Below are 10737 nucleotides of genomic sequence, written 5' to 3' on the forward strand. Positions count from 1 at the left end.
TTCATTCCCCAAGTGAGGATGCTTGATTGTTTCTGGTCTTGCTGCCATGAACTGTTCTGCTATTACCAGGCTTGTGTATTTTATTTCAGGCATGTGCCCAGGGGTTTCTCTGGGTTGTATCTACCTGGGAGGGGAACTGTGGGGTCACAGTGCGTCCAGATGCTCGACTTCACAAAATGATAGCAGATTTCTTTTCAAAGAGGTGTGTCAGTTAGTCTCTGCGGTCTGTTGGTCCGTATGCTCCCTGAGTTCTCATGTTGTCTTAGCTTTTATTAATTCAGTGGGCAGAGACCGGTGCTCACTGTTCTTAGTTTGCCCTAAGCTGATGACTAGTGAGAGCAAACGTCTTTTCATGTGTTTACTGGATTTTCTTGGTGTATCTCCTGTGGTTGGTAGTGGCTTTGCTTCTTCCTCACCAATTCTGGTGGCTGTGATGCACTGTAACTCTCAGCTGCACGGGCTGTGACCGCCCATGAGAGCTGAATTCGAGTAGCAGAGCTGGCTGACCAAGCGCCTCCCTGGCTTTCGGGGGCGCAGCTCCCAGGGTGTTCCCAGGAAGGACTGTGGTGTGGCAGGCAAAAGGCCTCCTATCACCGTGTCATTCCCTAAGTCAGAAGAATTTGGAATTCCCGGGGGACGCGCCTGGCCTCCTCTGTCCTCTAGGAGCAGCTCCCGGGGGTTGTGCCGGTCCCGGGCACCTTGTGGTCCCTTTCCCCGGAGGGTCTCCTCTGCTTCACGTGACCACTGGGAGGACGCTTTCCCAGCGAGCAGGCTAGGCGACAGGAGCGGAACTCCTCCGTGCCTTCTTGGGAGCTCAGGCGTCCTGGGGTAGGGTGTCGGCCGCTGCCCTGGGCTGGGGTTCCCGCGTGAGCCGTTCTGCACATGAGCCTGGCAACTTCAGCAGTAGCATCCTGTTGATGCGCACACACTCACACACTCTTACACATACACACACACGCAAACACTACACACTCATGTACACACACTCATAAATCACATACTTCACACACTCACAGTCTTACACACTACAAACACTCTTACACACACACAGACTCTTACATATACACAGACTCTTAGAAACTGTACACTCTCACATACTCTTATACACACCCACATGCCCTTACACACCACATACTTATATACATTCACACACTGCTGCCCACACATTCTTATACATTCTACTCACACATTCTCATACACTTTCACACACTCCTATCTTACACCCTCACACACACTCGCACACTCACAAACACACACACTAGTCACATCTACACTACACACATTACACACTCGCACACCTACACTATACACTTCACACACTGCACACTCACACAGACCACACACACGTGCTACACACACTGACACACACGTGCTACACACACTGACACACACGTGCTACACACACTGACACACACACCCACTGCACATGCAAACACACGCTCGTACACTGTACATACTACACACGCTCACACACGCTCACACTCACACACACACACTGTAGTGTGCTGCTGGCCGCGCTCAGCGTCTGGTCGCACCCGCAGCGGCTCCACACGTGCTTCGGGAAGCAGCGCGCCTCCCCCCGCCCCCTCCTGTCCCCTCCTTTCGCTGTCTCTCCTCCCGTCTCTGCCGCGCCTTCTCTTTTTCTCTTTGAGTGGACCTGCCTTTATGTCTCTACTTGCCCAGGACAGTCTCATTTAAAACAATGTCAGAGACACCTGCACAGTATTACTTAATCCCGGGCAATGTTGCTAAATCTTTTGCTCCAAGGAAAATGTTAACTGATGGTATACTGCTAATGGTGCAGGCCTGCCTCTCTTAAAAATAATTATAGATCAATAAATTATGGGGTGAATTATAAAGTAATTGACTACAGTGTTCCTTTAAATATTGATGATAATTGATTTAATTTATAAGACCATTTCTTTCCCTCTTTTCATAACTGTTGAGTAGAGCACTGGTACCAGCCCTGAAGACAAGTCCGCCTCTTGTCTGGGTGAGTATCATGAGGTGCGCCCTGTCTGTGGGTGTCGTGGGGGGCGCCCTGCTTTCTGGCTGTCGTGAGGGGCGCCCTGTTCTCTGGGCCCTGCTCCTGCTCTGGGAGGGGCGGCTGCAGGGTTTTGTGTCCGTGTCCGTGTTCTGACCCCTTGCTGACCGCCGTCAGGCTCATCGCTCGCATGGTCCCGGGCCGGGGAGGACGCAGCCCAGCGGTGAACCTGCGCACGTCCAGAGCCGCAGGGAGGTGTGGCTGACGGCGGTCAGAAGCGGCCCAGCGCGGCCGGGCCGACCCACGCGGAGGCGCCTTCCGGGAGACGCGGCCCCGCTGGTGCCAAGAGACCCAAGCGGGCTTCCTGCCTGGCAGCTCAGCGCGCACCGGGCTCTATTGGTGCCAGCGGCAGAAGTGGGTGGCGCAGGACCTGCGTCCTGCTGCTCGGGGGCACCCCCGCCCAGGACTCTCCCGCAGAGGAGAGAGACCTCGGCTTCTGCAGGCCTGGCTCTGAGCCACATTCGAAGCGACTGCCCCCTAAGGGCGGCCTGGACCCACGTCCCACTGCCTGGGGATAACCAGGCCGCAGAGGTTTTGCGCCTGTAACCCGTGCTGTGTCTGTACCGGTTGTGTGACTTGTATCATATAGCGTGTGCGATGATTCGTTTTTCACACGCCTGTTGAGAATTGAGGGCTGACGGCACTCATGCCGTGTAGCAGGAGGGCTGCCTCCCCTCCTGATGGCCCTGCCTGGAGGAGGCATTAAGGATCCCATCAGTTTCTGGCACCCTGAGTTGATGAAATTACTGAACTCCCAAGCAGAAGTTGTAAGGAAAAGGGTTATGTTTAGCCCTAATCAATTTCAACCTAAGCTGGTTTTTCCTTTTCTATGTATTCACATGATGTAACATTGACTGTTTCAAAGGGCATAATTCAGGGACATTTAGTACATCATTGCACAACCATCACCTCTGTCTAGTGCCAAAATAATTTTCTCATCCCCAGAGGAAACCCCCCACCACAGGCACTTACTCCCTCCCCGTCTCCTCCAGACCCTGGAAAACCCTGCCTTCTGTCTGTAGGCGTGACCTGTTCTGGACACTTCACGTAAATGGATCCATATGTGAGGCCTTGTGGATGGCTGCTTTCACCTGGAGAATGTTTTGAAGATCCTCCCCCCACAATGCTTTGGCACGAGTCCCCCAGCCCTTTTTTATGGCCAAATGGTATTGCACTGTGTGGCTAGACCAGATCTGTGTGATGTCAGTTGTTCATGGACAGTTGGGGCTCTTTCCCAGACTCTCAGCTGCTGTGGACAGCGCTGCTGTGAGCACATCTGTGTGAGTGCGTGTCTGAGCCTCTGCTCTCACTGCTTTGGGTGCGCGCCTCCGAGTGGGATTGGTGAGCCGCGTGGCGAGCCCGTGCCTAGCTCTCTGAGGCCCCCGGGTCCCCGAGCTGCTGTCCCTGCATCTCCACCAGCAGCGCGTGAGGGCTCGCGTCTCCGTCCCGCCTGCAGTCGCCTGCATCCACGGCTGGGCTGCGGTCAGGCTCCCAGTCGGGAGGACCGCGGGCTGCCGGCCTGAGAGCTGGCCTGGCGGGATCTGTGGACAAGCCACCAAGATCCGAGTAAGCCTTAAAGTTTTTGTCCATATTCTGAAACCTGCGAAGTTGTCATTGAAAGGGTGGTGGCCAGATAGGAGGCATTCTCATCCCCTCTTTTGTCTGCATTTCTGTTCTCAGAGAAAGTTCCTGCAGTCATCTCAACTCCTGCTTCACAGAAAACAACTTCAGCCAGAGTTTTGAGTGGGATAAAATGGGATCAAAAGGTCAGTTTCCTGATTTACTTATTAAGATTAAATGCAGTCAGTGACCACCCATCTGTCTGTGGATTTGGGTGTTCCTCAACAGGGAGGGTGTATTACATTCACAGAGCAGGCGTCTACTGCTGAACAATGGCATGAGCCTCGGAGTGTAAAACAGAGATGGTTAGAACCAATGTACAGAACTCAATCCTTTAAACTTTGCCGTTGACTTCTCTGAAGCTTCAGTTATCTGAAATAAACTTACACAAATATGAAATATAATGTTTCAGATTGCAAGGTAAGATGTAATGTAGTATTTGTAAAATACTCTAATATTAACTAGTGATGATTTGATTTGTACAGTCATGAGTTGTTAAAATGACTTCATTTTAACATCCACCAATGTGGATTAATAACGTAAGTTCAGATTTAAAGATTGATGGGGGGAAACGATGCTTGTTAATACTTCTTCCAAGTATTGGGAGTTTGGTATGTTTTGAAAAGAGTGGTTTAAGTTTTGGGTGTCAGGAAATGGGTTTTCTCAGAGCCCATTGCTGGCAGTGGGCAGGCCTAGATACTGGCACAGAGCATTACCTGTACACCTTACAAACACTGAGGAGGATAACTTGGAATAAAGTTTTAAAAGTTTTTTTTTAAATGGTGGGGCAAGCTGCTCAGGCCACAGGGTGGGATTTCTGGGGCTTGGGACCCCCTGGTGCCCTCTCCGTGCTTCAAAACCTCGGAGAGGCAGCGTGCCCACTGGCCGCCACTGGATGAAGCTTCAGAGTGGTAGGGAAGCCCGAGGGACGTCATCAAAAAAGTTAAAGGTGAGGTTGTCCCGCAGCTGGGTCGGGCGGTTATCCTTGGCGTGATGCTGGTGCCTCCACACTGGCCGTGGTGACCCCTCTTCTCATCTGCAGCTGTCTCCTGCTGGGTCGCTGCTCTGCAGGTCGGGAGCGGGGAGGAGGTGGGGAAATGGCCTTTAGTGAGAGTCCCGTGTGGCCCACGGCTCCCTCGTGGGTGGTGGTGGGCGTCGGACGAGGCAGAGGGCCCACTGGGGAAGCAGACTTGGCCTGGGCTTCCCATGGCCAGATGAGCCTGGGGGTCAAGCCTGTCACCCTCTCTTCATCCAGCTCGTCCAGCAAACCAGGGCAGTGCACGGAGGGCAGCAGGCTGGGCCGCAGTGGAGAGGAAGCCATCTCAGCGGAGCGGTCGGGCAGCGCCTGTGGTCGGGGTGGGCACCCCCTGCCTGCCCTGCGCCCTCCTGGTCCTGCTCCTGGTCCCCATCTCTCCTCGTGGTCACTGCCTCCCCATCTCTCTCTTGCCCTGTTGGTCACTGTTTGCAGCACCCTAGGCCTGCCTTTGCCCAGGTAGACCCAGCAGCGGAGCTGCCCTGAGGTGGGGGTGGAGGAGGGGCTTCGGGCAGGGCTGCCCCCCCCCCCAGCCGCCAGGGGAAGGGCCCACTCAGCCCGTGTGAGGCTGCCGACAGCCCCGTGGAATCAGGAGGCTGGCATCCTGGAATGGATGTGCACAACAGGGCCGGCCAGGCCACGCCCTGAGGAGTCAGATCTGAGTCTCCCCTAAGGGGGTCCCAGGAGAGGGCGGAGCTGGGAAGGCGGAGGGTGGGATGGGGCGCGCCTGCTGGGGGCCCTGGCTGCCGCTTGTTTCCCGCCAACCGTGGTGCGGAGATGCTACACCTCCCTGGGAGGCACAGGGGTCTCCTTTGCTTGCTCCCTCCCCATCTCTGACTCCGTTGTTGGACCACAGCGCTGCCTGTGTGGTGACCCTTCACTGTGAGCGGGACCGGTGGCTCGCGGGGTGGTCTCAGCGCTGTCTGTCTCCCAGGGCCTGAGAGCCGGGATGGCGGAGCCTGCAGCGTTGGGGGACCGCTCTGTGGTCACGAGCATTTCTGGGGAAGGACTTGTCCGCTCTGAGAAGCAGAAGTCAGCTCGACTCGGAGGTCTTTGCCGTTTTCTTTGCCAATCAGTCTGACCCTCCAAGTCCATTGTAGAGCCTTGACTTTAAATTTACCTCCTAGGAGGGGGAACTCTCTTGCTTTTTTGATGATCCAGCGGATGTTGGCAATTTGATCTCTGGTTCCTCTGCCTTTTCTAAAACCAGCCTGAACACCTGGGAGTTCACGGTTCACGTATTGCTGAAGCCTGGCTTGGAGAATTTTGAGCATTACTTTACTAGCATGTGAGATGAGTGCAATTGTGCAGTAGTTTGAGCATTCTTTGGCATTGCCTTTCTTTGGGATTGGAATGAAAACTGACCTTTTCCAGTCCTGTGGCCACTGCTGAGTTTTCCAAATTTGCTGGCATATTGAGTGCAGCATTTTCACAGCATCATCTTTCAGGATTTTGAATAGCTCAACCTTATGCAAAAAGTTGACTCATTGGAAAAGACTCTGATGCTGGGAGGGATTGGGGGCAGGAGAAGGGGACAACCGAGGATGAGATGGCTGGATGGCATCACGGACTCGATGGACGTGAGTCTGAGTGAACTCCGGGAGTTGGTGATGGACAGGGAGGCCTGGCATGCTGCGATTCATGGGGTTGCAGAGAGTCAGACACGACTGAGCGACTGAACTGAACTGAAGGAGGGGGAGGAGTACCCTGTCCCCCTCCACAGCAGAGTCTGATTGAGAAAGTGCCAATTTGTGTTTTGGGTTTCACAACAAAGCATCTCACCAGAAACCCCAGTTGGAAGTGCTTTTATTACTTAAAAATAGATGAACATGGAGAGAGCTGTTCAGTTGCTCAGTCGCGTCTGACTCTTTGCAACCCCATGGACTGTAGCACGCCAGGCTTCCCTGTCTTTCATTTTCTCTCGAAGTTTGATCAAACTCATGTCCATTGAATCGGTGATGCCATCCAACCGTCTCCTCCTCGGTCGTCCCCTTCTCCTCCCACCTTCAATCTCTCCCAGCATCAGGGTTGTTTCCAATGAGTCAGCTCTTGGCATCAGGTGGCTGAAGAATTGGAGGTTCTGCTTCAGCATCAGTGAATATTTGGGGCTGATTTCCTTTAGGATGGACTGGTTTGATCTCCTTGCAATCCAAGGGACTCTCAAGAGTCTTCTCCAGCAAGCAAAAGTTAGTGGGTTGTAAGAACTCAGTGTTGATGTCAACTGATCTTAAGGTATCCCTGCTCAAAATAAGATCACTGTAGGCAGAATAGTTTCAGAGTTAATTTTCAGACTGTCTTTGTTTTTAGTCGTGCTTTAGGATTAATGTGATGAAAGACAGCTGTCGTGTGCTTTAAAATTTTCACTGTTAGGCTAACAAAGGGATTGCGTCGTGCTTGTCTGATGGAAGCATCTTTCTCTGTGTCAGCACCAGATGGCGCCATGGTGCAGGTCCTTAGAACACGATTTCATTTGAAAAATGAATTTGGGAATCAGAGCTGCTGGGACCCTAGTTTCAATAGAGTTTGTTCAGTGTTTCAAATAGTGGATCAAGAGTCAAAAACTGAATTTAATGTTTTTTTTTTTCCGATCTCCATTCTCATCTGTTGTTGTGGAAGAAAGACTCTTTCCAAGAAATTCTGGATTTGCACGGGGTGTCTGGGGTGGAATTTCCGTGGCTTTGCCTCACAGCTTCCCTCTTTTTCTGTTCTGTTCTTCCCTTCTGCCTGCAGGAGAGTGAGTTACTAAGAGTAACTTACAGTACAAGGTTAGTGGCTTATTTCACTAGAGGAATGGGTGCAAAGGAAGAATACCATTTGAAGGAAAGAATTGAATTGCTGATGGAACATAGCTCTCGGTGACCAGCTAGTTCAGAAGATTTTTTCATTCAAGACTGACACTTACTTTCACCCTAATTTCACCGGTGTTCTCTTTATCTGGGTACAGAATAAAACCGTGTCATTTGCTGTGATAAAGATACTTTGCTAAAGGCAGATTGGGTTTTCCTTGTTTTCACAAGAGTGCTATAACTAAGAATGGCCCCCGTGAATTTACAATGAATGAAAAAATGTTTTCAGAGCGTTGCTTTGAATTCAGAGAGGAACTGTGTAAAAATGAAACAGGAAAAGACATCTGAATATCCAGGAACGCTATAATTGATGCGTTTAAATCCTAAAACACTATTTATCATTGTCACTAATGCAGATATAATATGTACTGCTGATGCTTCAAACGATGGGGTAGATTCCATTGCTGAAGTTCCACAGTCTAGTGTATGTTCTTACAGGTTATCCTTTATTTTTATAAAAATATTCCTCTTGCTGAACATATATTTTGAGATTAAGAAGTACCTTTTCTGTCTCCGAGAGGAATGTTTCTCACCCCTCAGTTCTGAAATCAGATGCGTGCTTTAGAAAGACAACCCTGTGGTGTGTGGAGGATGGGGTGGGGGGCATGAGGGCCAGCAGGCACCTCCCTCCCTCCGTCTGTTCCTGCAGAGGCCGTCCAGTGAACACCTACTCTGCGCCCAGCAATGGGGCACAGCGGCCAGCGACGGGAGGAGAGGAGTCCATTCGTGGGGTGTGGAAGGTCTGAGGATGCCCTGGGCATTGGGGTACAGCGGCCAGTGATAGGAGAGGGGAGTCCATTCCTGGGGTGTGGAAGGTCCGAGGACACCCAGAGTATGAGGGTCTTTGGGGACAGAAGGCAGGGAGTCCTCACGGTTCCCCTCTTCCCTGGGGTCTGCAGCCCTGAGACAAGCGTGGGTCACACGTACCTGGGCAGAGCTCTTCTGATTCTGTTTCTGCCCACCTCACCTCTCGCCACCCTTGGACACAGGTGTTTTGCTGATGCCTTGCACCCACACCACACCCCAAAGTTAGTTACTGGTGGGGTTACTAGTAATAAATTTTAAAAATTGCAGGCAGCCCCTGGAGTTATATCCGATGGTGGACTCAAATACTGATGGGTTTCCTTGATGGGAGTATTATTAAAGGAACTCGTATGTGAACTAATGTTCATATAGGCACTGTGTCTGTAACATGGCAAAACCCGAAAGCACTGATTTCTGGTGCCTCTTCTCCCGATTACAGTGGAATAAAGGCCTGCATTTTTCACGGTGTGGGAAGGGAAATAAGTCCTTTGTTAGAGTATGGGACGTCTACTGACTCAGCCATCCAGCGAGTATTGATGGTGGCCCTGTCTGCGCTGGGCTGGGTCTCTGTGACACCACCCGACCCTAAAGGATCTGGTGGCCCGTGCTGCCTGCTGGCGCGGAGACCCTGCTTCCATCCGTAGAGCTGGGCTACGTGAGGCCCTCGAGTGGCTCTGGGCACATAGTAGGAGCTTGACCCCTCCTAGTTCCCTTCATTCATAAGCAGGTCACAGGCCAGGTCCAGGGATGCAAGACCAATGCCAGCAACCCAGGCCTGCACTCCACTCCCACCTGTCAGGTGAGAAAGGCTCCTGCCCTGGGAATCCCATGTGGGGTCTCAGCGTCTTTTCTGCTTCCCGGCTTTGAGGACACGGGTGTTGGTTTGTAAAGCTTCCGACACTGAGAGCCAGCCCAGCCGGGGAGTGATGAGTGATGGCCAGGGAGGGCTGGCCTTGTCTCGGTGAGGGGCAGAGGTGAAGGGGCCAAGAAGGCAGAGGCGGCCCGCACTGCAGGAGGAAGCGGCAGTGCGGTGTTTATGGTGTCCTGGGCTGGTGCTTCCTCCACTCTGCAGGAGAGAGCGAGCGAGCCCGGGGCGCGCGTGCCAGTGGTTCCTGCGTGCCCCTGCCCCGTGCCCTCTCCTCATCCCGGTGTTTGAACGAATCTCTGAGATGGGCGTCTCTGGCTGCCTCCCGGCGCGTGGCCCTGTGGCCCCAGGATGACAAAGAGCCTGGACCTTAGTTACATAGGCTGTGCCCCGTGCCATGAGGGATCTTAGTGCCCTGACCAGGGATTGAACCCACGCCCTCCGCATCGGTGGCACGGGGTCTTCACCACTGAAGCGCCAGGGAAGCCCCAAGATTCTGGACTTTGATCCCAGAGTAGGGGATGCTGGGGGGTTGTTTGCTTCCAGTTCCGACCCAAACCAGAGGACAGAGTCTGTGAGGACGTGGGTCTCCCCAGCAGACGCTTGCCCTCCCTTTGCAGAGCCAAGAGCAGGACAGAGCTGCGGGCCGTGGGCAGGACTTCCAGGACTCGGGGCCGGGCCCTGGGTGCGCTGGTGACCCAGCAGGGCACACAGTGCATGTGCCGCGAGTCCTCGGTTTATGAGATGGCTTTCGCACAGGGTCACGCAGGCAGTGCCTGTCAGAGGCGTCCCCGAGCTGGGGGGCTGCCCGAGGGCCCCGGGCGCCTGGTCAGCACGGCCGCTCCTGCTCAGCGCGCCGATGTTCCGGCGCTGGCGGGGTGCCCGTGGTGCTGGGCCGTGGTCAGGGCGGATGGAGACGGGCTCCGTGCGCTCCTGCGGGGTCTGCCCGTGCGGTGGTGCCCTGGGATCTGCGATTCTGGTGTTCCTCTTCCCAGTGAGCGGTCGGTCTGGGATGAAGGCCGGCCGGCCTGGTTCGGCCCCATCAGAGGACTCGCCTCTGAGAGCGAGCCTTCCTCTCTGGTTGCTCTGTGCGCTGGAGGGGCCGGGAGAGCGGCCGGTGGTTGCCGAGTCCCGCGGTGCTTGTGTCCGAGCACTGGTGACGCTGGGCTCTGTCCCGCCTCTCACCACTGCAAGAATTCCAACCATTCCAGGCAGGAAAACCCACTTCAACTCCTAAGCTACAAGCAACAAAGACACACACAAAGCTGCCGTCCGAACGCAGAGAAAGGGAGGTGTTTGCGTGACGCCCTTCTTTTCGTCCTCCGGGTGTGAGCGTGTGGTTTTAAGGACTCATCGACGGTAGGAACCTAGGGGCCTCTCTGTTCGGTCTGTGGGCTTATCGACCAGACAGCTGCAGCTTACTTGTCATAACAAAATTTCACAGCAGGAGAAACTGTAGAATCTCTGCTTGTTTGTTTCATGTATGGGCGTTTAGTTCCTGTAACGAGGCTCGTTGTGAATGGGT

The sequence above is a fragment of the Capra hircus genome, chromosome 4 (genome assembly GCF_001704415.2).
Source record: "Capra hircus breed San Clemente chromosome 4, ASM170441v1, whole genome shotgun sequence".
In the NCBI taxonomy this organism is placed as follows: Eukaryota; Metazoa; Chordata; class Mammalia; order Artiodactyla; family Bovidae; genus Capra; species Capra hircus.